Source organism: Ambystoma mexicanum, chromosome 3q (genome assembly GCF_040938575.1).
Source record: "Ambystoma mexicanum isolate Mex_15411 chromosome 3q, UKY_AmexF1_1, whole genome shotgun sequence".
Classification (NCBI taxonomy): domain Eukaryota; kingdom Metazoa; phylum Chordata; class Amphibia; order Caudata; family Ambystomatidae; genus Ambystoma; species Ambystoma mexicanum.
In genome coordinates, this window is record NC_090926.1 from 789,119,717 (window position 1) to 789,144,788 (window position 25,072).

At 42.8% G+C, this 25,072-nt stretch overlaps 1 protein-coding gene across 2 annotated transcripts in view; it reads left to right on the forward strand.

Annotated features, from left to right (window-relative positions):
* Positions 1-25,072, forward strand: part of FADS6 (fatty acid desaturase 6) — a 229,953-nt gene that overhangs the window by 86,537 nt on the left and 118,344 nt on the right. The gene's annotated exons all lie outside the window — the stretch shown is intronic.

A 25,072-nucleotide genomic window follows, 5' to 3' on the forward strand; every position in this document is an offset into this window, starting at 1 on the left:
GGCTGAAAAGGCCTTCCAAGAGCTGAAAGCGAAATTCACATCAGCACCTGTCTTAAAGCATCCACGCCCTGAGGTTCCATACATAGTAGAAACTGATGCATCCAGTTTAGCCATGGGAGCTGTCCTGTCCCAGAAGGATCCTGAAACCGGTCAACTTCACCCAGTAGCATTTTGGTCCAGAAAGTTCTCAGCACCTTAGTTAAACTATGCGATTACCGATAAAGAGCTATTAGCTATCAAATCCGCCTTTAAGGCTTGGCGGCACTACCTTCTTGGTGCCAGGCATACCATTACCCTAATCACTGATCACCGGAACCTGCAGTATTTAAAAACAGCCAAAGCCCAATCATCGCGACAACTTCGATGGGCATTGTTCTTTGCCAAATTCGATTTCGTGATCACTTATCGACCAGGCAGCAAAAATGGCAAAGCAGATGCCTTATCCCGAATAGGGATGGGAGAAGCATATGCAAACCCGGAACCGGTGCCAATAATTCCCGAGCAAAGAATTCTTGGCATAACTACTCTACAGACACTAGAAGATATTCATTCAAAAATCCAACAACTCTTCGATCCAGCAACCCTGCAGGACTGGGTAAAGAAAGGCCCGGACTACTCAGTCGTCAATGACCTACCTTACTATCAAGGATGACTATTTCTACCACACAAGGAAATACAAGAACTAGTCATCTCCAATTACCATGACACCCTGATGGAAGGGCACCCAGCTATCGCAAAAACTGAAGCGAAAATTAAGAGACAGTTCTGGTGGCCCACTTGGCGAAAAGACGTAAAGTCATTTGTGATGTCTTGTGGCATTTGTGCCCAAAACAAAAGCCAGAAGAAAAAGTCTGCTGACCTTTTACAACCTTTGGATATTCCACCTACACCATGGCACACCTTGTCTTTAGACTTTATTACAGATCTACCTCCATGTAATGGATTTAACACCATCCTAGTTATTGTGGATCTTTTTTCCAAGATGGCCCACTTTATTCCTTTAAAAGGATTACCTTCCGCTTCAATTTTGGCCAAGGAGTTCCTCGAAAACATTGTTCGAATACATGGATTTCCTTCTGTATTGGTCTCTGACCGAGGCAGTCATTTCACAATTTTGGAAGAAATGTTGTCAATTGGCGCAAATCGACGTGAGGTTATCAACCAGTCACCATCCCCAGACCGATGGTCAGACGGAGAGGACCAACCAGACCCTTGAACAGTACCTACGTTGCATGCTGCACCAGACCGAAAGCAATTGGAAGGATATTTTATGGATTTCCGAATATGCATACAATAACTCAGTACATTCTGGAACCGGACAAAGCCCCTTCTATACCATATACAGACATCACCCTCGAACCTCAGAACTCGATTCACCTCAGCACTTAGAAATGCCTGCAGTTAGTCATTTACACTCTACTATTACACAAGCCTTTAAGGAGGCAACAGAACATTTGAAACAAGCGAAAGAGAAATATAAGAAAAATGCTGATCAACATAGAAGCGATGCTACATGATATCAGATTGAGGATCAAGTTTGGCTGGCTACAAAACACATACCTCTAAAAGGAACTCAGACTTTTAATCCTAGGTATTTGGGACCTTACACTATTAAGGCCATTATCAACCCGGTGGCCGTCAAGTTGGAATTACCCTCTAATATGCGGATCCATCCTGTCTTTCATGTTTCACTTCTGAAACCAGTTCAACCAGGGACAAGACTTGCCAAACCACCTGACCCCATCCTAATAGATGGAGAACCTGAATTCGAGGTAAAGAATATCCTGGACTCTAAGTTGGTTAAATCAAGACTTTTTTATTTAATCGACTGGAAAGGTTACGGACCACAGGAAAGGTCATGGGAGCCTAGTGACCACGTTCATGCACCTCGGTTGGTGAAGAAATTCCATCGGAACTTCCCAGACAAACCAGGGCCACGGGGAAGAACAACTTTAGGAGGGGCCTTGGGGGGGAGTGCTGTCATGATGCCTACCCCCGGGCATCCGGATCAAGCCCATCAGCCCCGGGAGCAGGCATCCAGACATTTACAAAAACCCCAGCAGCCCCAGCTAGGGGCTGTATGGGTTCGGTCCTGGCACCGTAGGCACCAGGCTCATAATAAAAATCAGTGCTGGCGCCATAGGCGCCAGGCTCATAGACATTACTTACCTCATGCAGACCATGCTGCAAATAAATCCAAGCCAACGTGAGGCCAGGATTGGACTATTTTACTACAGGGACTATTTTTTACTCGGGTGTGGTCCTGGGGAACTTCTTTCCTGGGACTACTTTGGAGGCTATTTAAACCATGCCCGAACAGCAGCACATGCTTCGTGTTATTCTGCATCCAGCAGCGTGACTCTCACCGTGCCTGCAGCCAGCATCCAGTCTTCTGCCACGCCCGCGTGCCTACAGCCAGCATCCAGTCTTCTGCCACGCCCTCCTCGAATCCGGAGCTCCTAGAATAAAGAGGAAGAAAAGGACAAGGTTAGAAAACAAACTTATTTCAAATTCCTCAACTGATTCCAGATCCATTTCATCTCCCGACGTGGAAAGTACATCAGTCCTGCACGTGTCGCTTCACCAGCTCCAGCACGGCGCCATACTCACCAGTTCTCACAGCATCTTTCGATCCGGCACTGTCTCCATCATTTCTTCGCCCTACTCCGGCACCTAGGGGCACAAGAATAACAAGGTGAGCCAAGGGAATCAACAAATACCTCTTACCACCATAGACTTACCTGATTTACCACCGGCGGTATTATTTTCCATATCTTCATATGCCGCATCTGTAAAGAGGGAGAAAAACAACACGTTAACGCATGCAATAGTTACCGGACAGCATTGGGTAACAGACTCTTACCTGAACGCCAGCAGCAGCTACGAGACCTTCTTCTCACAAACTCAGTTGCAATTTAAGGAAGGAAGGGGACAAGAGTGAACATGGGCATATTGAACTCTTTGAACTTGATACTTACCAATCCCGCCTGGGACTTCAGAGTCAATGCTTACCGGAACTCTCCCAACGCCTTCAAACCAGTGAAGTAACTGGTAACTACGCGCCCCTGCAAGACACGCAGGATGGAGAGCTCATCTTTTACAAACATAAGGTGAGCTTACTAAGGGGATATCGGAGGTGATTAGTGGGGGAGAGCGAGAACAGTTGGGAGGCCATCACTAAAACCCACAGGTGGCTAATCCCTGTCTCCACTTGCAGGAAAATACTTCTTCGGGTCCAGCAGACAAGACTAGGCGGGCCAGTCCAAACAGTCATCTGTGCACTACGCATCACGTTGACGGAGACCGCAGCTGTCCGGGTCCGATCGACACCCCTGTGGGGTCCAGGTGAGCGTAACACTATACCCCAAGACTCTGGAACCTCCTCCCCATCAACATCAGACTCGCCCCCTGTGTTTACAGTTCAGGTAGGTGCTCAAGACCCTCCTGTTCAAGGAATAGCTCCTCCCTAACACCTTGGTCCAGACACCCGCAACTCCCTACCCTATGTGAAAATGGGTGATCTACTCCCCCACTGTTTCCTCCCATGGTTCTTTGTAGATCCCTTGCTGTCAAATTGCACGGCCACACCCTCCCCTGTTGTTAAATCCGCCATCCCTCTTTCTCTGCTTCCTTAACCATAATCTTCACCCTAGGATTGTAAAGCGGTCTGTTGCTTCCCAAACCTAGGTTTGTGCTCAATAAATACCCTAATAACAGTAATAAAACCCGTTATAATAGTGCTGCATGCAAACTTTGAAACATGGTAAGAGAACTGGTGAAGTGTATGGGAGCAGTCTCAGTGGAGTGTTTGGAATGGAATCCAGAAGGCAAAGTCATTGTCAGAGAGAGTAGGAAAGAGAGTGGTTCTTCTTAGGAAAGTAGGATGGCTGCCTTTATTCAGTGACTATATATATATATATATATATATATATATATGGGAAAATTCAGGCCGACCGTAGGCAAGTCAGTTAATCAGGTTTGGCGAATGGTGGATTTATTTTGGAGACAACTGTTGACGTCCTGACAGCTTTGAGTGCTGTCCTCGTTTGGAAAAGTGAAATTACTTTTCCTCTTGGTTTGAATACATATATATTCAGTGAAAAAAACTTTGTTAAAGGGACGTTATGGTTAAGTTGCGCTACTAAAAACCTATGAAATTCAGTGAAAAAACTTTGTTAAAGGGACGTTATGGTTCCAAGTAAAACCGAAAAACCCTTGAAATTCGGCAGTTATGGTAAGCTAAGCAACCATAACTCGCGCCGCCACCGTGCACTGCTAAGACTAACACCCAGGACATCAAAGATGACATCACAAATGTCATTGATGACATCACTGATGACATCACATGTGTATGTACTTCTCATGAAATATGTGTAGAAGGGATTCTTATTATGTTGCGAAAAAAGTGTCAAGAATCATTGCAAGAAATATACCCTAATAAGTGCATTGAACGATGCATTGATATAAATAGCATCCTATTATGGGGTTCTATCTAGTATACTAAGCTACTCATACAGAAACATAACATTGTGTGCAGCGTACAAGATGAAGGTATGATATTCGTAATGTTAATATGTTGAATAATGAAATGATAATTGTTTTCTTAACAGATTTTTGTGTACTGTGAAATATGTAATAAGTAGCTAATAAAACCCATGTATTACATAATTGCATTACTATAGACAAAACACAAAGACACAAGAACACATACCAATATGGGTATATACAGGGAAAGTGAAGTTAGCAAAAAAGCACAAGTAGTAGCAGAAACAATTAATAACTTAACTGATTAGTTTCATGCAAATAAATGATTGCTCTGTTTTAAAGCTGCTATTTACCCTATGTATATGTATCACTTGATGTGATTGGACCCTAAGGAAAGTAGTGTGAGTATAATGTATACAAATATGACCATATACAGGGAAAGTACAGCCATAAAAAAAAACAACAGAACTATCAGAAAGTGCTCATAAGTCTAGTGATTATCTTTATGCACAAAAAGGATTGCTGTCTTTCAAGCTTGTGTTTTCCCATATGTATATGTTTCATATGATGTGACTGTACTCTAAGGGAATTACTGTAAGAACCTACTAGAAGGATATGTCTACAAATAAAATAAAATTCTTAGTTTCTGACTGTTACTGAAGAAAACCATGTGGCCTTGATATGTCAGCAAAAGATAAAATAGTGAGCCAGACATGTGATGTCATCAGTGATGTCATCAATGACATTTGTGATGTCATCTTTGATGTCCTGGGTGTTAGTCTTAGCAGTGCACGGTGGCGGCGCGAGTTATGGTTGCTTAGCTTACCATAACTGCCGATTTTTAGGGTTTTTCGGTTTTACTTGGAACCATAACGCCCCTTTAACAAAGTTTTTTCACTGAATTTCATAGGTTTTTAGTAGCGCAACTTAACCATAACGTCCCTTTAACAAAGTTTTTTTCACTGAATTTCATAGGTTTTTAGTAGCGCAACTTAACCATAACGTCCCTTTAACAAAGTTTTTTCACTGAATTTCATAGGTTTTAAGTAGCAAAACTTAACAATAATGACTTTGACTTTAAATACATGTCATATGGAACTGACTAGATCTCTTCTTATGAACTTGATGTCCGCGAACTTATTTAATGTTCGCGGACATGTTCGGAGAACAGTACCACTACCTAAAAACTGTGGGGGGGGGTTGGGGGGTATGTTTGATTGTTATATCATAATATAAGAACAATTAACAAATTCAAAAAGCAGCACACAAACACATTATATATAGTAATACATAAGAAATGTAACCCATATATGTAACACACTAACCATTCATTTAAATACAATATGTTCTGAAATGGAATATACCACAAGAACATAAATTGGCTTCCAACATAATTACCTCACAGACACAACAGAACTGAGAACAAGACCAGACCCACTGAATACATAGGACTTATCTTACCAGAAATAGTAAGTGTACTTCATTTTACTCATATATTTATAAACTTTCTGTATTAGATTAAAAAATATATTATCTTTTCTTTTTTTTTCTCACAGAAATGTCTAGTACTCTGGAATGGCTAGAGGACAATTTCCCACATGAAGAAATGTCACAAGATAGTGAAACTAATGGTAAACACTTTATAATATAAACCATTTAAATATTATTATTTTGTATACATTTAACACATATATATTTTTTTTATACAGAGCATAACAAAATAGAAACTACCTCTGAAGAAGCTGTTATGGAAAACACGCTTGACAACATAAAAGAAAAAATTGATTTACTGTTGACCAATTTTAATAATTTGAAAACTTTTGTTGAAGATCATTTTAAAACAAAAACGTCATACCATTGCCCCACATGTACTTGTCCCTCCTCACCATATCCCAGTCAATTATCCCCAAACCCTCTCCATAATCCAAAATGTTTTGATGAGATTTCCATCCCTTCCTCACCTAATACCAATCATGTTGAAACCCCAAATTCTCCTGTTTTTGTTTCTGTTTCTGCCTCACCTTCTCTGTCATAAATTATTAATATATGTTAAATAAAGTTTAATTTTTATATTGTATTGTGAATAGTTTCCGTTTTTTTTAAAAAAAACAATAAAAGTGTCCGCAGACAGTGCGAGTGTTCTGAAATGTTCGTACATAAACGAAAATGGAGGTGTCCTGAAGAACACCACACCTGTTCGTACTGTTCGCTAGCAAGTTGAAACTGTTCTAAGAACACACGTGCTGTCCTGAAATGTTCGTAAAGAAACAAAAATTAAAGTGTTCTAAAGAACACTATATCTGTCCGTAATGTTCGCTATCAACTTAAAACTGTCCTAAGAACACAATTGGTGTCCTGAAATGTTCGTAAATAAACAAAAATGATGTGTCCTGAACAACAGTACAACTGTTCGTAGTGTTCGCTACCCAATTGAAAGTGTTCTAAGAACACAATTGGTGTCCTGAAATGTTCGTACATAAACTAAATTACACGTGTCCTGAAGAACACTATATCTGTCCTTACTGTTCGCTACCAAGTTTAAACTGTTCTAAGAACACACGCGGTGTCCTGAAATGTTCGTTTCACGTGTGACGCACTTTTAATTACTTCAGAACCCGAACAGTGTCCGTAGGACATCAATGCGCATGCGCTAACCAATCTCCGTGTACTTGGTGTCCTGCGGACAGGCGCTTCCTTCGCAGACTAGTTCGCAAACAGATCATATGACCGCGCCCACGCTCATCGTGTGTCCTGAAATGCGGACACGGTTCGTGTCCCCGAACAATTTAAAAGTACATTTTCAGTTAATCCATAATATTTTTCAATAAAATCTCACCATGCCACAAGTCCCACATAGCAATCTTGAGTTTCTATATACCTTTTGAAACTTTCCGATCCTTTTTTTGTGTTCGATCTGTCCGCGCACAGTGCGCATGTCCGCGGACCGCGCCCAAGCACCCCTATAAAAGACCACGCCCATGAGCTTATTCCCATTGTGTTTCTGGCTATTCTTCATAACACAGTGATTTTTGGTGCCACCTGCAGACTACACCATCATCGACATGGCATCCTTGGCTGCTGAACTGCCACTTGGTGCTGCACCTGCTTCAGCACCACCACCACCCCCTCCACCACCACCACCTACCCAAGGGCCTGAAGAGGGGAACAGGACTGAGGATGCGGAGGAGGAAGAAGAGGATGATGAGAATGAGGTAGAGGAAATCCCTACTACCCGCACTAGGCGTGAGTCTTGGGTGTGGCGGTTATTTACCATTCATGGGAATGGTCCTAAGGCTCATGCGAACCATGTTACCTGCAATGAGTGCAAAATTATACTCAGTCGCGGGAAGCACGGTAACTACAGCTTTGGGACCACTACTATGAAGCGACACCTGAGGTCATTTCACTCTGGGGCTATTCGCAGGGTTGTACCTTGCGAAGAACGTAGCAGGTTGATTTCCTCTACTTCATCCTCTGTTTCTGATCCTGTCACCACAAGGACCACCTCTGTGGGACAGCGTCTTTCTCAAGCTGCCTCACAGGCCATACAGAATGCTGATGACCCTTACCTTTCGAGGGTCACAGTTGTATGTATGTACTGTGACACAGTACTCTGCAGGGGGGAGCGACTTCGGAGTGCATTTGAGACTATCGTCTCAGAGCACGAGAAGACCTGCTCACTACCCAAATAAAACCCACTCTACATCGTCCTCTCTCAGCTCGCCCTTTCTTATCCCTGTGGTTGGTGTGTCCCCCTTTACCCTCCTTTACCCTCCTCTCCTAGTGTGTCGTGTCTGAAAAACCAAAAAAAATACAAAATTACAAAAATAAAAAAAAAATAAGGCTCTTTTCAGAGCCGCCTTTCCCAGTTAAAAAATAGAAGTGAAAATAAATGAAGCAGGGCTCTTTGTATTTTTTAGAAGTCCGCAAACAGTTCGCAAACATTAAAAAAATTGGGTTACTACTCCATCACAAACATTGTAATTTTCTCTGGAAAGAAGTGGTGGCTCTGAAAAGAGCCTTTGGTTGGTGTTTGTAAGTCAAAAATTGTAAATGCTTAACATCTACTTCAAAATCGTTGTTGTAATTCCAAAAAAGGTCGCAATGCATTTTGTACCTTTCTCAGAAAAATCTGATTGCCAGCATAAGTAAGATAGACTCCATCTCTGCGAAAAATGTATGTACTACAAAACATAATATTTTCATTGTGAAAAGAAGACATGCCAAAATCTCTTAGAAAGCCACAAACAGCCTTATTAACATGGCGCCTTGCTTTTTCCATTTGTGGACCAAATGAAGAAGAACGAAGCCACATTTGTCTCTGCGCAATCCGTGAAAATATCACTTGAGAATTAGGAAACATGTCCATAACCTTCCTCAGTCCTTCTTTCATAGCAAATTGCAAAAAATTCCAGTCACATGCCCTAAACTGTTCCCTCCACAATGAATTACAATTATGTCTGGATGTTGCTCTGTCTCCAAAGTAGCACAGAGAGGTAGCAAATCCAACCACTTCATTCCACGTACTCCATGCCAGTGAACTTCCACATGTGGGAATCCAAGATCTACAGCTACTCCACAGCTTTCTGCATGCACCTTCAACCAATGTATCCACGAATCTCCTAAAATCCAAACAATCTGTTTTCTGAAACACACAGCCATAGCTATCTTTTGTTTTCTCAGCAAAAAGAGTATCTCAGAAAATCTCTCCTGGCACAACACACCCACCAAACTTTCCTGACCAATCCCTTTCAGTGCTTATTCTCATTTGCATGACTTCTGAACCCAAAAATCCCCGGATGTAACTCCTGATGTCCGGGAACTACCGCCATGTCCGCAGACATATTGTAACATGAACAGCCCTTCTACCATTTCCACTACACTCTCTCTGCCATTCCCTCATTGGATGTACCTCAAAAATCACATGACCATGCACCAATCACATTCAAGACCTCTACATCTAACTGCATCATCATAGATCAGCACTGCAAATGTACTCTGAATCTCTCTGAGTACAAGTGTCATATCATTGGCAAGCAGCATCTACCACAAATACTGTACAAGTCTTCAAGATTTCTACTTGCAGCTCCATGCATATCCATATGCATGAACACAAACTTCAGGTATGCATATTTTCTGTATAGTAGATGACATAGCTCTCAACCATTTTTGTTTTACAGGCGGGTGAAATCACCCGATTTTGATTTTAGCGGGTGAGACGCCCATTGGAATGAATGGGCGTGCAGGAGGCTTGGCGGGTGAGTCTGCCCTTTACAAGGCGTGTGACACCCGCCAAAAGCGTGTGAGTTGAGAGCTATGGTAGATGAACACATTTTCAAACAGACTTTTACCTTGTAAAATCTGTAAAATGAATTTACTGTACTTTTTTCAATTTCCTAAAATCAACTACCACTTATACACCTTTATACTTTTTACTTTCTTTATACACACACACTCAAATCATGTTAAACTAACATTTTTTTTTTTTTTTTTTAAACTTCTTTTTATTATTAGCGTGGCAGCAAAACACAGGCGAACAGCGTCAGGCAGAAGCAATGTAAAAGAACAGCGTACATAGCGTAGGTTTGCAGAGGTTACTACACATGATGAACAATCAAAGAACAAAATACAGTCACATCGTGAAAAAGGACATCAGGAAACTATGACAGGGCTGAGGACCCAAGCTGGTGGGGGGAAGCGGGGGAGGAGGAGGTGTCCTGGATCTCGACTAGATCAGACATATAGGAGCGGAACCTGAGCCAGATGTTTCTAGGTCTGGAGTGCATGGGTTGTAAGTAGGACCAGGTTTCCTCGGAGTCAGAGGCCCACGTGACCGCTCTCAGCCATTGGGCATGTGTGGGAGGCAAGGGGCGAAGCCAACAGAGCAGGATAGAGCGCACCGCGAGAAGCAGGCAGAGACCAGCTAGTTTCTTGGAATCTCGGGGGAGGCCTGGGAGATCATGGAAGAGGCATACCAGCGGAGAGAGAGCAATGGGGTGGTCAGTTACAGCGGACACTGTCGAGCAAACAGCCTCCCAGAACTGTGCGAGGCGGGGGCAGGACCAAATCATATGGATGTAGTCGGCATCGTCCTGACCGCATCTGGGGCAGCTGGCAGGGTGGTCGATGGACATACGGTGTAGTCTGATCGGGGTATGGTGAAATCTGTGAAGCACTTTGAATTGGATAAGTTTAAACCGGGAGTTGAGGGAAACCCGTTGCGTGCGTTCGCATAGGTGGGTCCAGCGATCATCGGACATCTCAACACCGAGGTCTGCCTCCCAGGCACGTTTCAGTTTAGCAAAGTCTGGGATCAATCTGGATTGCAGCATGGTATATAACCTAGAGATCTTACCCCTCGTAGGGCTGGGGGAGGTGAGCTCCTCAATGGCGGGGTCGTCAGGTGGCAATGCAGGGAATGTTTGGTAATGTCGCTTAAGGGTCCTACGAAGGGATGCGTATTGAAGCCATACACTCCGGTCTCTTCTCAGGGGCAGGGGGAGGGTGGGCCACTCGACGAATATACCCTGGTCAAACACGTCGCGTAACAGCTCGAAGCCCGCGTCCGCCCATCGGCGAACCGTACCCAATGGAACCCGCGGGACCCCAGGGAGAAAATTCCAAAGTGGGAGATTGCCATGGAAGGCATAGGTAATCCCCGTCAGTTTCCACATTTTTGCCAGTGCAACGGCTGTGCAGGCGACCGGATTCTGCGAGCCCCGAGCCAAGGGAGCGGGTTGCAACACCAGGGAGCGGATGTCTCGGTCAATCACTGCAAGCCTCTCAAGTCGGACGTGCGGGGCAGGGTCCGTGGTATTAAACCAATAGGAGGTGTATTGGATTTGTGACGCCAGCCAGTATTTAAGAAAGTTAGGGGCACCAAAGCCCCCATAAGACATGGGAGTGGAAAGGGTCCCGATTTTAAGGCGGACCGCACCCGAGTGCCAGAGAAAGGAGTTCACGGTGCGAGACAAGTCGCGAAAAAAGCCCACCCCTGGCCACAAGGGAACGTTAGCGAACCTATAGAGCAGCTGGGGAAATACCACCATCTTCAGCAGACCTATCCTGCCAGCCAGAGAAATCGGGAGTTTGTCCCAGACCTGGATCTTAGCCGTCAAGTGTGTGAGATACTCCTGGTAGTTTTCATGGAAGGTCAGCTCGTGCTGGCGAGTCACCACCGTCCCCAGGTAGGTAAATGTGGTTTGGGCCCATGTGAAACCGAAGGTGTCGGGAGGGGGAGAGGTACATTCCGTGAGCGGAAAAAGAATGGATTTCGAGCAATTCACTTTAAGGCCCGAGACTCGACCGAAACGGGTAATGTCCGCCAGTATAGGGGGTAGGTTGGTGGAAGGGGAGCGTACAAACAGCAACGCATCATCCGCATAGAGGGACACTATGTCCGTCTGTCCCGCGGAGCGGAGACCCCTGTGAGCATGGAGTTGGCGGAGCATGTCGGCGAAGGCTCGATTGCTACCGCAAAGACCAGGGGAGAGAAGGGGCACCCCTGTCTCGTTCCCCTGGCGATCTTGAAAAGGGGAGAATAACGGTCGCCAGTGCTGACCCTGGCAACCGGCTCAGAGTAAAGCAGTCTGACCCAGGACAGAAAAGAAGGGCCGAATTTACAGCACTCGAGGACCCGCCACAGATACCTCCATGAAACCGAGTTGAATGCCTTTTGCATGTCGAGGGCAACAGCCACAGCGTGCGTCTCGGGACTGATTCTGTCGATAATATTGAATAGGCGCCTCAAGTTCAGGGAGGTAGAGCGACCCAGGATAAAACCGGCCTGGTCCGGGTGAATCATAGATGGTAAGAGGGGAGCCAGCCGGAGAGCCAGAGCCTTGGCAAATATCTTGACATCGCAGTTTATGAGAGAAAGTGGGTGATACGAACCGCACTGCGAAGGGGGTTTACCGGGCTTAAGTAGTACTGCGATTGTGGCCTCACGGAGGGAAGGGGGGAGCACCCCGGCCTCAACGGACTCCTCCCAGAGAGCCAGCAAATGAGGGAGCAGTTGTGACTTGAAGCGTTTATAGAACTCGACCGGGACACCGTCCGAGCCAGGGGTGCGGCCCGAAGATAGGGAATCAATAGCGGCCGACAGTTCCTCCCGTGTGAGTGGGGAGTCAAGGGAACCCGCGGCCTCCGGAGACAGAGTTGATAAAGGGAGGGCCTCGAGAAAGGAGTCAATCTCCGCCAGCGATACCTCATCAGCATTGGAGTACAGGGATTCGGAGAAGGTAAAAAATTCCATATTGACCTCCTGTGAAGAGACCGCCATAGAGCCATCAGATCTCTCAACCCTGAGAATGTGCGGGGACCCAGTCTCATGCCGGATCAACCTAGCCAGAAAGCGGCCAGGGCGCTCCCCCTCCCCATACCTCCTCGCCATGCCAGGGTTATCGAGGAACCTCTGCTCGCGGTCCGCAAGAGAACGGAACTTGTCCAGTTCCTCCCCGATGTCAGCCAGGGTACCAGGGGTAGAGTGTAGCGAGCATGTAGCCTCCAGGGACGAAAGTCTAGATTCACTGGAGGCGAGGTCTCTGCGGATCGACTTAAGGACCCAATTCTCCTTGGACAGCGCAATCCCTCTAATATAAACCTTGAATGACTCCCATAAGGTGGCCTGGGACGTTACCGAGCCCGTGTTGGTCTCAAAGAACTCCTCGATCGACAACTCAAGCTCGGAGCAGAACTCCGGGTCAAGTAGGGAAAGGGGTTTCAATTTCCAGTGTCGGGTGCGGGCGGGATCGGGACCCCAATCTACGGTGATGGTGACAGGAGAGTGGTCAGATAGGGTTCTCGGAAGGATCATTAGTTGTGTTACGCTCTTGACCAATACGTTAGAAATCACCCACCTATCAATACGAGAGTAGGAGTCATGTACAGAGGAGTAGAAAGAGTAGATGCGAGAATCCGGGTAGAAGAACCTCCATGCATCCACCATGGCCAGACGGGGAAGGGAAGACAGCGCGGCGTAAGCCGCCCTGGAGAGGTGACGGGGCCTGGAGCCTGATCTATCTAGAGCTACGTCGAAGATCGTGTTGAAGTCCCCACCCCAGAGGATTGGAACAAGGGGGAAGCCATCGAGAAGGGAGGTGACCTGCACATAAAAATCCGGGTCATCAAGGTTAGGGCCATAGATGTTTAGAAGAATCACTTCCTTGTGGTGCAGCATGGCGTGAAGCAATACATATCTACCCTGGGGGTCAATTGTCGAGGAGATGAGGGTAAAATGAAGGTTCTTGTGAATGAGGGTCATGACTCCCCGGCTTTGAGAGGAGTAATCAGTGAAAAACCTATGGGGACCCCAGGACTTGGCAAAACGCATCCAGTGTACAGAACGGGCATGAGTCTCTTGAAGGAAGAGAATCCTGGATCCATGGCGCTCGGCCTGCAGCTGGAGTTGTCTCATCTTTCTATAATTCCCCAGCCCCCGTACGTTCCAGCTCATAAAGGTCAGGGCACTCTCAGTCACAGTGTGGCAGTGTTTGGAATTAAGTAGAGTGTCAGTGACCAGAGGGTCAGGTCAACGGTCCTACGACAACAGTTCCAAGGTGCCTCAGCACAGTCCGCCTTCGCTGCCAGCGCCAATTTTTCAATAACAAAAACCCCAACATAACCCGCCCCCACCCACACCCCCCCCCAAACAGAGGGATGACAAGCCCATCCCCTTGTAAACAAAACCAAAACAAAGGCATCAGCGCCTGGGGGTCTGAAGGCCTGACTGGCCGTATCGCTCCGGGTTGCAGCAGAGCAAGTAGAACATAAGAAGCCCACAATGGAGGTGGAATGTAGATTGGACAAAGTTCTCACCAGAGGCAGTTCGGGCGGGCCCTGCAAGTTGAACTGAGCAAGCAGGCTACGGGATGAAGGATCAACGTGGCCCCGGAACAAGAGGGCGGGAGGACCTATGCACCCCCCGTCGGGGACCTAGGATAACCGCTGAACCGAGATCAGGGGAGAGGGATCAGCCAGGGAAGTGTTCATCAATGAATTTGGAGGCCTCCTCTGGAATCGTGAAGAACAACACCTGATTGGCATGTTCTATGCGAAGCTTGGCGGGATAGAGCATAGCATATTTGATTGAATGGTCTCGTAGCCTGCGTTTCACTGCCTGGAAGGTCTTGCGTTCCCGCTGGACAGCAGTTGAAAAGTCGGGGTAAAGATGGATCCTTGCACCGCCCAGTAGTAGCTCACCTTTGAGTCTTGCGGCCCTGAGGAGGGTGTCGCGGTCACGGTAGTTCAATACACTGGCTATGATGGGCCGAGGAGGGGCACCGGGCCTAGGTTTAGCCACCAGGGCGCGATGTGCCCGCTCAATTGCGAAGTGTGGAGAAAGCTCGGGCTCATCAAGGAGCGACAGAAGCGTGCGCTGAACAAAGTCCTCCATTGGCTCGTGAATTTCATCCTCAGGGACCCCGATAATGCGGAGATTATTGCGCCTCGAGCGGGATTCTAAATCTTCATTTTTCTTTTCCACCTCAAGGACTCGGTTGGAAAGAGCGACAACCTCGGTGCGCAGAGCCCCCAGCGCATCCTCAGCGGAACCGACCCGCGTCTCGACCTCCAATACTCGGCTGTCCGTCCTCTCAATGTGGGCCTTAATAGAAGATATGGTGCCGTTCATATCATCTAGTTTTGAGTGAAGAGCAGTGAAACCCACTCGTATAAAATCCATCATATTCTGGGACTACGGGGCTGCGTCGGGCGGGGCGGTAGAGGCCTGCTCAGCAGCCTCCCCAGATGGTCTCCCCGCAGCCTTCGCGAACATATTGATGGAGCTCTGCTTCCTCGCACCCCGTTTGGTCATCCTGGCCGTTACGTGGATCAAGGAGGAGGAAGGGGGAGAAATGAGAGCTAGGTACTAGTGCCGAAGCACGTCCTCAAGATCACCGGGACCGATGCGTATACCGGGGCAATGTGGGCGAGGAGCAACCAGTGGGCTCACCTAGAGTCCAGGGGGTGAAGAGAAGGAGAAGCTATGACCCCTCTCTTGGGCTGGAGGGCAGGTGTTGCCGAGATTGGTGGCGAAGAGGATGTAGCAGGCCCGAGTGCGCCCAGGCGGTGTAGGATACAGTGGTAGGCGCGGAGCTCCAGAGAAGCCCGTGGGGGCAACAGCGTAGTTTGTTCCCCGGCTCCGCAGCTCCAGGACACAGGCAGCCTAAGGGCAGATTGAACGTGGAGAGTGCGCCGCGGCCCAGCGGGTCACAGAGTCCAGGGCGGCCCAATAGGCCTCAGGTAGTAGTCAACGATGTCGGGGGAGAGGCAGGACCAGGGCAGGGGGTGGGGGGGGTCCGCGCCGCCCCAGGCCCAGCAGCGGCGCCGGCTCCGGTGTAGGGGGATCACTCGCAGGGAGAAATAGGCGCGAGTGATCGATCCGGGGCCACAGCAGCCAGGCACATCCCCCCCCGCACGCCCCCTACCTCTCAGGTGCTCCGGTGTCGATGGGGCCCCCCGGGGCACGGACCGAGGGCCCGGGGCCGGTCAGCGCCGGCAAGCCACGCCAAAATGGAGAAGGGGCCGGCAGTCAGCGGTGGTCCTGGCCGGAAGGCGCAGAGGAGTGAGGAGAGGCCCGGCCGGCCGCGATGATCCGGCACGCCTCGCCGGGCGGGCGCCCCTCCCCCAGAGCGGCCCGCAGCGCCGCGGCCTCAAGTCAGAGGAGGGCCGATGCCGCCGGAGCCGCGGGGCGGGGAGAGCGGGAGGCCGCAGCCGCCGATGCGAAGGAAGGCACAGCCCCGTCCTCGGGGCTCGCAGCAGCTCCAGGCTGCACCTAGCAGCAGCGGCAGGGCTCCCGAAGGATCGGGCGAAGTCAGCATGTTCTTAGTAGCGTCGGGCAGAGCGAGAAAGGATCGAGCGCTCTGCTGATCCGGAGCTCGACGTTTAGGCGGCCATCCTGGTTGCCGCGCAACAGCACCCCTTAAACTAACATTTTTTAAATGAAATATATAGACTACATATATTCAAACAAAATTGCATGCAAACACAATCTATGTTTAAACCTTTATAAAAATACTTATACAATTTCATATTTTTTGTTTTTATTTATTTATTTACTTAATTACTTTAAATTAGACATGACATTGAGGCGCTATTACCTAGAACAGTTTACTTACAGAAATAGTGGTACTCACTAATATATTATAAATTTCACAAGACATAGTAAAGATATTTATTTTTTGCTACAGTTAGTCATTCAATACAATTTGTTCATTAAGAACATATCATATTTACTGAACTGATGCAATGTATCTTATGTAAATAAATTAGTTTAAAAGGTTTTACAGAAGGCACTGAGGATTTCAATTAAAAAATCAATATCTAAATTAAAAACAGTGCTATGTACAAACAAAGTTACTAATTTGAAGCTTTTACAGTTGCAGTGAAGACCAGTTTCCTGAAAAGAAGCAGCCGAATTCGAAGAAGAAAGAAAAACTAAGAAGTTACTTGTTAATTTAAAAAAAAAGTAAGTAAAATATCACCATATTATTTATATTATTAATCAAATATACTATTACATTAATACCAGCTATTTTGGTTTCTTAAAATAGAGATTTTGTACCATTTTGTCCAAAAACTTCCATGTTGTAAACAGCGATTTACAACCAGAATGGCCCACAAATTTCTATTTTTGGACACACAAATTAGCCAACTGAACCACTACAATTTTCATATTATAGAACAAACAACTGTTTTAATTGTATACATTACATTTACTATTTGTACTTTTCCACACCACTAGCTTACTTTTTTTTTGTCATCTGAACCCCAGTTTAGTGACACATAAATTCAAGAATACCTATCCCTACTAGTTTTAGTTCCCAATGCACAATCACACACCATTACATACATCTTTATCATCTTACTCAAACACTCAGCCAGCACACATACATTCCAGAACACCCCAACCCATATCTTCTTTTTTTTTTCAACAGACCCTAAAGAATGCCTACCAAAAGACAACTCCGTAGAAAGCAACGCAAAATTAGAGCAAATGAAAATAAAGGTGTCCAACATAAGCATCCATCTCTAGCAGAATTTGTAAAAAAAGTTGAAACAAAACAGCTAATACAATCATTTAGTGAAACACAAGAAGTTTCAAGTACAACAACTTCGCTTCCTCTATCAAAATGTAAAACAAACCAAAAAACAATTAACAGAAAATCAGCTATCAGTACAGATAAAACTACTTCTTCAAATTTTAATATAGTGCAAAGTAAGCATACCAAGAAAAGTATTTTAGCCAAAATATACCGTCACAAAGTCCTTCAAAATCTTATAAAAACAGGAGAGAAATCAGGTTCAAAGCTTAAAACCTATCGTAGGAAATTAATCTTAGAAGCATTGATGGACAGTGCAATTCTTCTCAAAAGAAATTTATTTATTTTACTGTTAAACAAAATGAAACCACTAACAAAACTAATAACTAAATTACAAAAAAGACTTCTCAATAAGCGAAATGTCAACAGAAAGAACTTCTTAAGTATCTGCGGAGGTGAATGGAATCACACTACGAGCACAGAACCATATTTTAATGAAGAAATGTACAAACAAAAGCAAACGAATACAATTGCCATAAATAGCAGTGGTCGAGGTTATGAAAAAGTGAATAATACCATAATGGAACAAGAAGTACTCCTTACAAAAATATGCCCTGAAAACTTAGAATTACCCCTCCATTCAACTGAATCAGAACGTCTAGTGTACAAATGGCCATGCACGTCAATGTGTAACATTCCCAAACAATGTTTCAAATCTTTACACCAATTCCTCAATAAATATGTAAAAAGCAAAGACAAAATCAAAATTAAATTACTGCAAAATATAGATACCTGTCCAGTGCGCAAGTACACAGGACTACAAGGACATTCATTGGCCTGCATTACAGGACCTACTTGTAAAACCACTTTCCATGATATCAAAAGGATATCAACACATCATTCAACTATAAGAAATCTAGTCTATAAACTGTACTATGCTAAAAGTCCTGCTTTAGCACTAGCAAAGTTAAATAACATCCTTCTACATGGTACAGCAAAACACCTACTTGAAGAAATTCACTATATCCAGAAAAAACATTTTGGAAGTGAAAGCCATTTCCAGAATGAAATAGCTTTAAACCAATTAAGCAATTCTACACATGGCAACCTTTTGCTAAACACATACAAAAAAGAAATACTAACATTTAAAAGTACATCAGCTGAAGTACCAAACCATGTATGTGTATGTTGCCGTAGAATTTTTTATAAAAGTAACACAAAAACTGTGGACCTATCATACAAAATAGAAGACAATGAAGATTCTAAATGGTTTGAATTAGCTCTCTACCTTCTAGCAGAAAACAAATATGAAATAACTGAGCCCTTAATACTTTGCAGTTATTGCACTACAAAACTTGACAACAACCAAACTCCTTCACGTTCTATCACAAATAATTTGGAATTATACCCAGTACCAAAACCTCTACAACAACTTAATTTATATGAGAGCATCATAATTCAAACAGTACACCCATTTCAAGCAATAATACGCCTTCAACCAAAAACAGCAAAATTATCTCCCTCTGAATTGGTAAAAGGCATCTGTGGAAAAGTAGTTTATTTACCATTAAATCTAAAAGAAAATGTGCATACTCTAGGAGTGCAACGTCCAATGTAGCAATCTTTAATTATATTAGTAAATGGAGTACCTACAAAAGACAAAAAAATATGGCAACAGCTGGTAGATTTATATAAAGTTAGACAAGCCTTCCAATATCTTAAAGAGAATAATGAATATTACAAAGAAATTAATATTGAAGAAAACTTGAAAGATACAACTGAAATAATTCAAGAAACACAAGAAGCTGGTCAATTTGAGCTACTAGATCCTGCTACATTATCAAATACTTTAGACCAGTATACAATTCATCCTTTGCACTGTAATGACACCGTACAAGATGTACTGGAAACTTACCAAATGCGTCAAACAAAAGGATCGCCAATCAGTATATGGGAAAAAAGTATAGAAGCACGTGCTTTTCCTCTACTCTTTCCAACTGGCAAAGGAGGAAGGTATGATGATAGACCTTTTCAAATATCAGCTTCAGAATACCGCTCATTACGGATGTATTCTGAAGATCCCAGATTTAGACAAAATGTGGAATACATATTCCACCTACTCTTTGAAAGTGAACTAGCAACTTGATGTTACGGAGTTGCACACATATTAAAATCAGGATCACACTTTCAAAATATGACAGCTACACAATTATTAGAGAAAGTGCAACAAAAGGATGAGGTTTTACAATCAAATATTACAAATCTATTAGCAAATATGCATGGTACTAAAGAGTACTGGTTTCGACGTCATGGAGATGTACGTTGTATGATCAGAAACCTTGGCCCACCCACTTGGTTTGTTACATTAAGTTGTGCAGAATATGCATGGGAAGATATACATGATTTCCTACGCATATCAAATAAAAACAAAACAAACATAGATATTCTAACACCTGGAGAACTTTGTTCTTTGGATCCTGTTAATGTTTCAAGATATTTTCACCATCGCTTCATTGCTATGCTACATTTTATTTGTAATAAAACTGTTCCTCCCCTTGGAGAAGTGCAACACTTCTTTTGGAGAAAAGAATACCAAGCCAGAGGAGCACTACATATCCACATGCTTTTATGGATTAAAGGTGCTCCTAAATTTGGTCAAGACAGTGATGCCACTGTTTCACAGTTTATTGAAAAATATGTCACTTGTGAAATTCCATCAGAAGCCACAAATAGTGATCTTTGTGCACAAATTTTACAATTTCAAAGACACAAATGTGGAAAATATTGTCGTCACAAATACAAAAACAAAGGCAAATACTACACCAAATGCCGATTTGGTTTCCCTAGACCAGTTACAAATACAGGTCAAGTAAACAACTCCATGTCTTCAGTTAGACATACTGTTAAAGGAAAGTCACCTAAAAATACATATTACATAAAAAGAAAAGAAGAAGAAAAATATATCAATGATTATAATGCGATCATTGCCCACTTATGGAATGCAAACATAGATGTGCAGTACATTGCAGACAATTCTACTGCAGTTGCACGATATGTCACAGCATACTTAACTAAAGCAGAAAAGACAGAGCTCCAAGACCTCTGGAATGACCTGTCATCAGATAAAACAGTATCTCAGAAATTATACAGCTTGGGCATAAAAATGCTCACCCATAGAGAATGTGGATCTTATGAAGCAGCTGATCGTTTAACTGGTACTTCATTGTATGGTAAATCTGAAAATATAGTATGGCTAAGTCTTGGTCCAGCTAAATCTAGAAAAAGAGTTCTAAAATCATATGAAGATATAGAAACAATAGCCAAACATGATCCCAACAGCCAAGACATTTTAAAAAACAATTTATTGGACACATACTACCCAAACAAAAGTAATACTTTGGAAAACATGTGTCTATACCAAATAGCCCAAAACTACACATACAAAAATAATATGAAACCCGATGAAAAAAAAGGTAAATATAGAGTGACAGACTGTGAAGGCAGCTTAGTTAAACTCACTAAACCAAATTTAATTAATCATATCAAATTGTCATTGAAGACTCCTCAACATAAAGAAGTATATTACATGTCTCTGCTACAACTCTTCAAACCATGGAGAAAAGAAGAACAATTACTAGATAACTATGACTCATATGAGGATGCTTTCAAAGCAAATGAAAGCACTATAACTGATGTAAACTTTACACAGTACAAAACAATGTTGCACAATGAACAGCAACATGAAGAAGAACTCCAAGCTCAACTAGATAAGGATACTCCTGACAGTAGTCAACCTTCTGTAACAGGAAGCCAAGAACCACTGGGAGAACCACTAATAACAAATGAGGCAGAATTAGCTATGATAGAAGTAGAAAACACCATGTGTCAGTATGAAGATAAGGAAGACTTAACTATACTACAATCAAAACTAAACAATGAGCAAAGTAGCATTTTTCAAGAAGTAACAAAACAAATTGCACATGGTGTAAAACATGAAAATAAAGAATGTTCCTGCCATAATTATATACCTATACTACTGTACATCAGTGGTGAAGCTGGTTCTGGCAAAACATTCCTTATCAAAATCATTAGTAAGTTCCTTCAACAATTGACAAACAACAAACTGTCAGCTGTTGTCACTGCCCCCACAGGTTTAGCTGCCTACAACATAGGTGGTGTTACATTACACCGATTACTACTATTACCAGTAGAACACCAGAACAAATTAGACTATTACAAACTTTCTGCAGAAGCTGCAATGGAATTACGCAGAGTATTGAAACAAATGAAAATGCTACTAATAGATGAAGTGAGCATGGTCTCCAACCTGATGTTAGCTTTGATTCACCTCAGATTACAAGAAGTACTCAAAACAGACTATGAAGAGCTCTTTGCAGGAAAACACATTATTGTTTTTGGAGATCTGCTTCAATTAACACCAGTAAAAGGTGAAACTATTTTTAAAACATTAGGGCACAAACTCTGCCGTAAAACTGTTGGCAGCATTGGAAATGTCAACCTTTGGCAACATTTCCAATACAGAGAATTAACAGAAAACATGCGCCAATCTGCAGATCTAACTTATGCCAACATTTTAAAAAGTTTGAGAGTTGGTATACTTTCTAAAGAAGCAGAAGCAACATTGAAAACCCGGCACATTAATGCACTTTATGGCGATAATGCATGTGCTACAGATGTTATGGAACAATTAGCCCACAAAAATGTCAATTGTATGGCCTTAATGCCAACTCTTGCAAGCTGTTTCAAATTCAATGAAATCATGCGGAGTAAAGAAATGCAACCAATAATGGAAATTAGTGCCACAGACAAACTAGATGTACATGGTATGACACTACCCATGTGTGACCAAGCCACAACAAGACTAAATAATTTAGAAAAATCAATCTCAAACACAGCAGGCTTAGAAAAGATGTTAAAATTATCCTTAAATTGCAGAGTAATGCTTAAACGTAACCTTGACGTGGACCAAGGACTAGTTAATGGAGCACTGGGTACAGTTGTTGGCTTTCAAACATACCCACGTGACAACAAAATTCAGTTTGTCAATATACTCTTTGACAAACTTTCAGAAGTAAAACGGATAGGACGCTCAACAGCTAGATTCCTTCTCTTCAAAGATATGTATGTACGCAGAGAACAATTTTCTCTAACTCTTGCATACACAGTCACAATTCATAAATCACAAGGTCTTACCCTAGACAAAGCAATGATAGATATTGGTAACACAGTCTTTAAAGAAGGCATGAGCTACGTAGCACTATCACGCTTACGTACAATTGACGGTCTATTTCTAATCAACTTTGATGCAAGTAAAGTAAACACTGATATTCCTTGCATTTTAGAATATAATAGACTTCGCTCACTATACACTCCCCATCTAAACACATATTCTGTTCCACAAAAACTAAAACGTTGTAAAAGAAAACTAAATCAAACAGAAATGCAACAGGACGTCACTGCAAATCCTCCAAAGAGAGTAAAAGAAACTAATACTTCATCAAGTACCACAAACAAAAAAGAATCAATTAGAGAAAGTAAACCAGGTGCTTCTTTAAAGAAGGAAGACAAACTCCAAATAAAGCAGTTAGATACAGAACTAACTGGACCATTTAAATTCTCAAATATAGTTGGTGTAAGTTGCTATGCAAATGTAGCAATGAATATTCTATTTCAATTATCACCAATTGTTGACAACATTTACTCACACAGTACAGACCCATTGTGTTTGCAAATGTTAGTACTTAACAGAAATGCAGCAAACAATCCTGACAACATATATAGTGTTTTTGGAATAAGACGACAATTGGACTACTGTACTGGAATGGTGAAATTCACTATAAACTCACAGGAAGATCCACAAGAATTTCTAATGTACTTACTACAAGTACTGGAAAACAAAAACATACCTATAAATGAAATCTTTCAGATTTCATACATGTGGAAACATACATGCACTCTCTGCAACAATGTGACACTAGAAGAAATCCCCAATGAACGCTTCATATATATCAATACCAAATTGTGAATCCATTCCATTTCAGCAACTTGTACAAAATGCAAACCATGGTAGATTATGCTCTACCTGCAATTCAGATAATCGCTCCACGTTAGTAATACAAACACATAGTAAATACGTAATACTAATGCTTCTACGTTACAATGCAGATGGTACCAAAAACAACTGCAAGCTGACTGGATTCACACATGGTCAAATATCACTTGGTAAGAAAACCTTCACAACAATAGGTATAATCTACCACGCAGGAGCCACAACCAATTCAGGGCACTACACTGCATACATAAAAAAGAAATGTGGATGGTTTGAATGTAATGATAGTACCATTACTCTAAAGCAGAGATTACCAGCAAATCTTACAAACGTTTATTTGATGTTCTTAAAACCAAAATTTGATAAATAAACTGTATTTAAACCTTTAAGTAAATTTGTGTTACAAAAATATAAACTGTTAGAATACTCCAAAAGCTATCTAACTGCTCAAAGATTCTACAACAACTAATCAGATAAATGAATACCACTAAATTAGACCAAAAAATACACAGTTAGAATACGCCAATTGGTATCTAACTGTCCCAAAATTATAAATGTGTGTTAAAATAATATACACTGTTAGAATACTCCAAAAGCTATCTAACAGCTCAAAGATTCTACAACAACAAATCAGATAAATGAATACCACTAAATTAGGCCAAAAAATACACAGTTAGAATACGCCAATTGTTATCTAACTGTCCCAAAATTTAACAATATCCAAATAGGTAAATCAAAACCACTAAAATATATTTAAAAAAAATAGACAGTTAGAATATGCCAATTGGTATCTAACTGCTCCAAAATGTTATAATATCAAAACAAATGAAGAATCTGTTACAACAAAGCAAAGTATAAAGCATTAGCCAGAAACAACAAGTGAACACTGAAAACAAACAAACAAATACTGTAGCATAACAGAAAAATGTTTTTTTTTAAATCCAACATGGATTTTTTTTTCTCCCACAGACCCAATGATTTTAGCAAATTGCACAGTACTCTGATTTGTACTCTACTAAATATGAGGGTCGAAAAAAAATAAAAGTATATTGCTTATACAATGTAATAAGTCATTACAAAATACTAATACTAACATGGTATTTTCTTTTATCACAGAAATGAAGAAGAAAAACATGGACTCCCATTACTAGACCAAACAGTAAGTATACAATAATAAGGACAACCATAGCAGCATATCACATCCATAGTATCTAATACCTTTGTTCCTTATACATTTGTTTTTCACCCAAAGTTATAAGCAAATATGAATGTGATATGCTGCGGTGGTTGTTGCCAGGGCATAGACTCTATGCCCTGGCAACAACCACCGCAGCATATCACATCCATAGAGTCAAACATTTCAACTATGATCTATGGGAAACTTTTAACGTCCGCGAACAATGTGAGTGTTCTTAGAACACTTTGAACTTGCCAGCGAACAATACGGACACCATTTTCAGGACACCCCCTACGAACA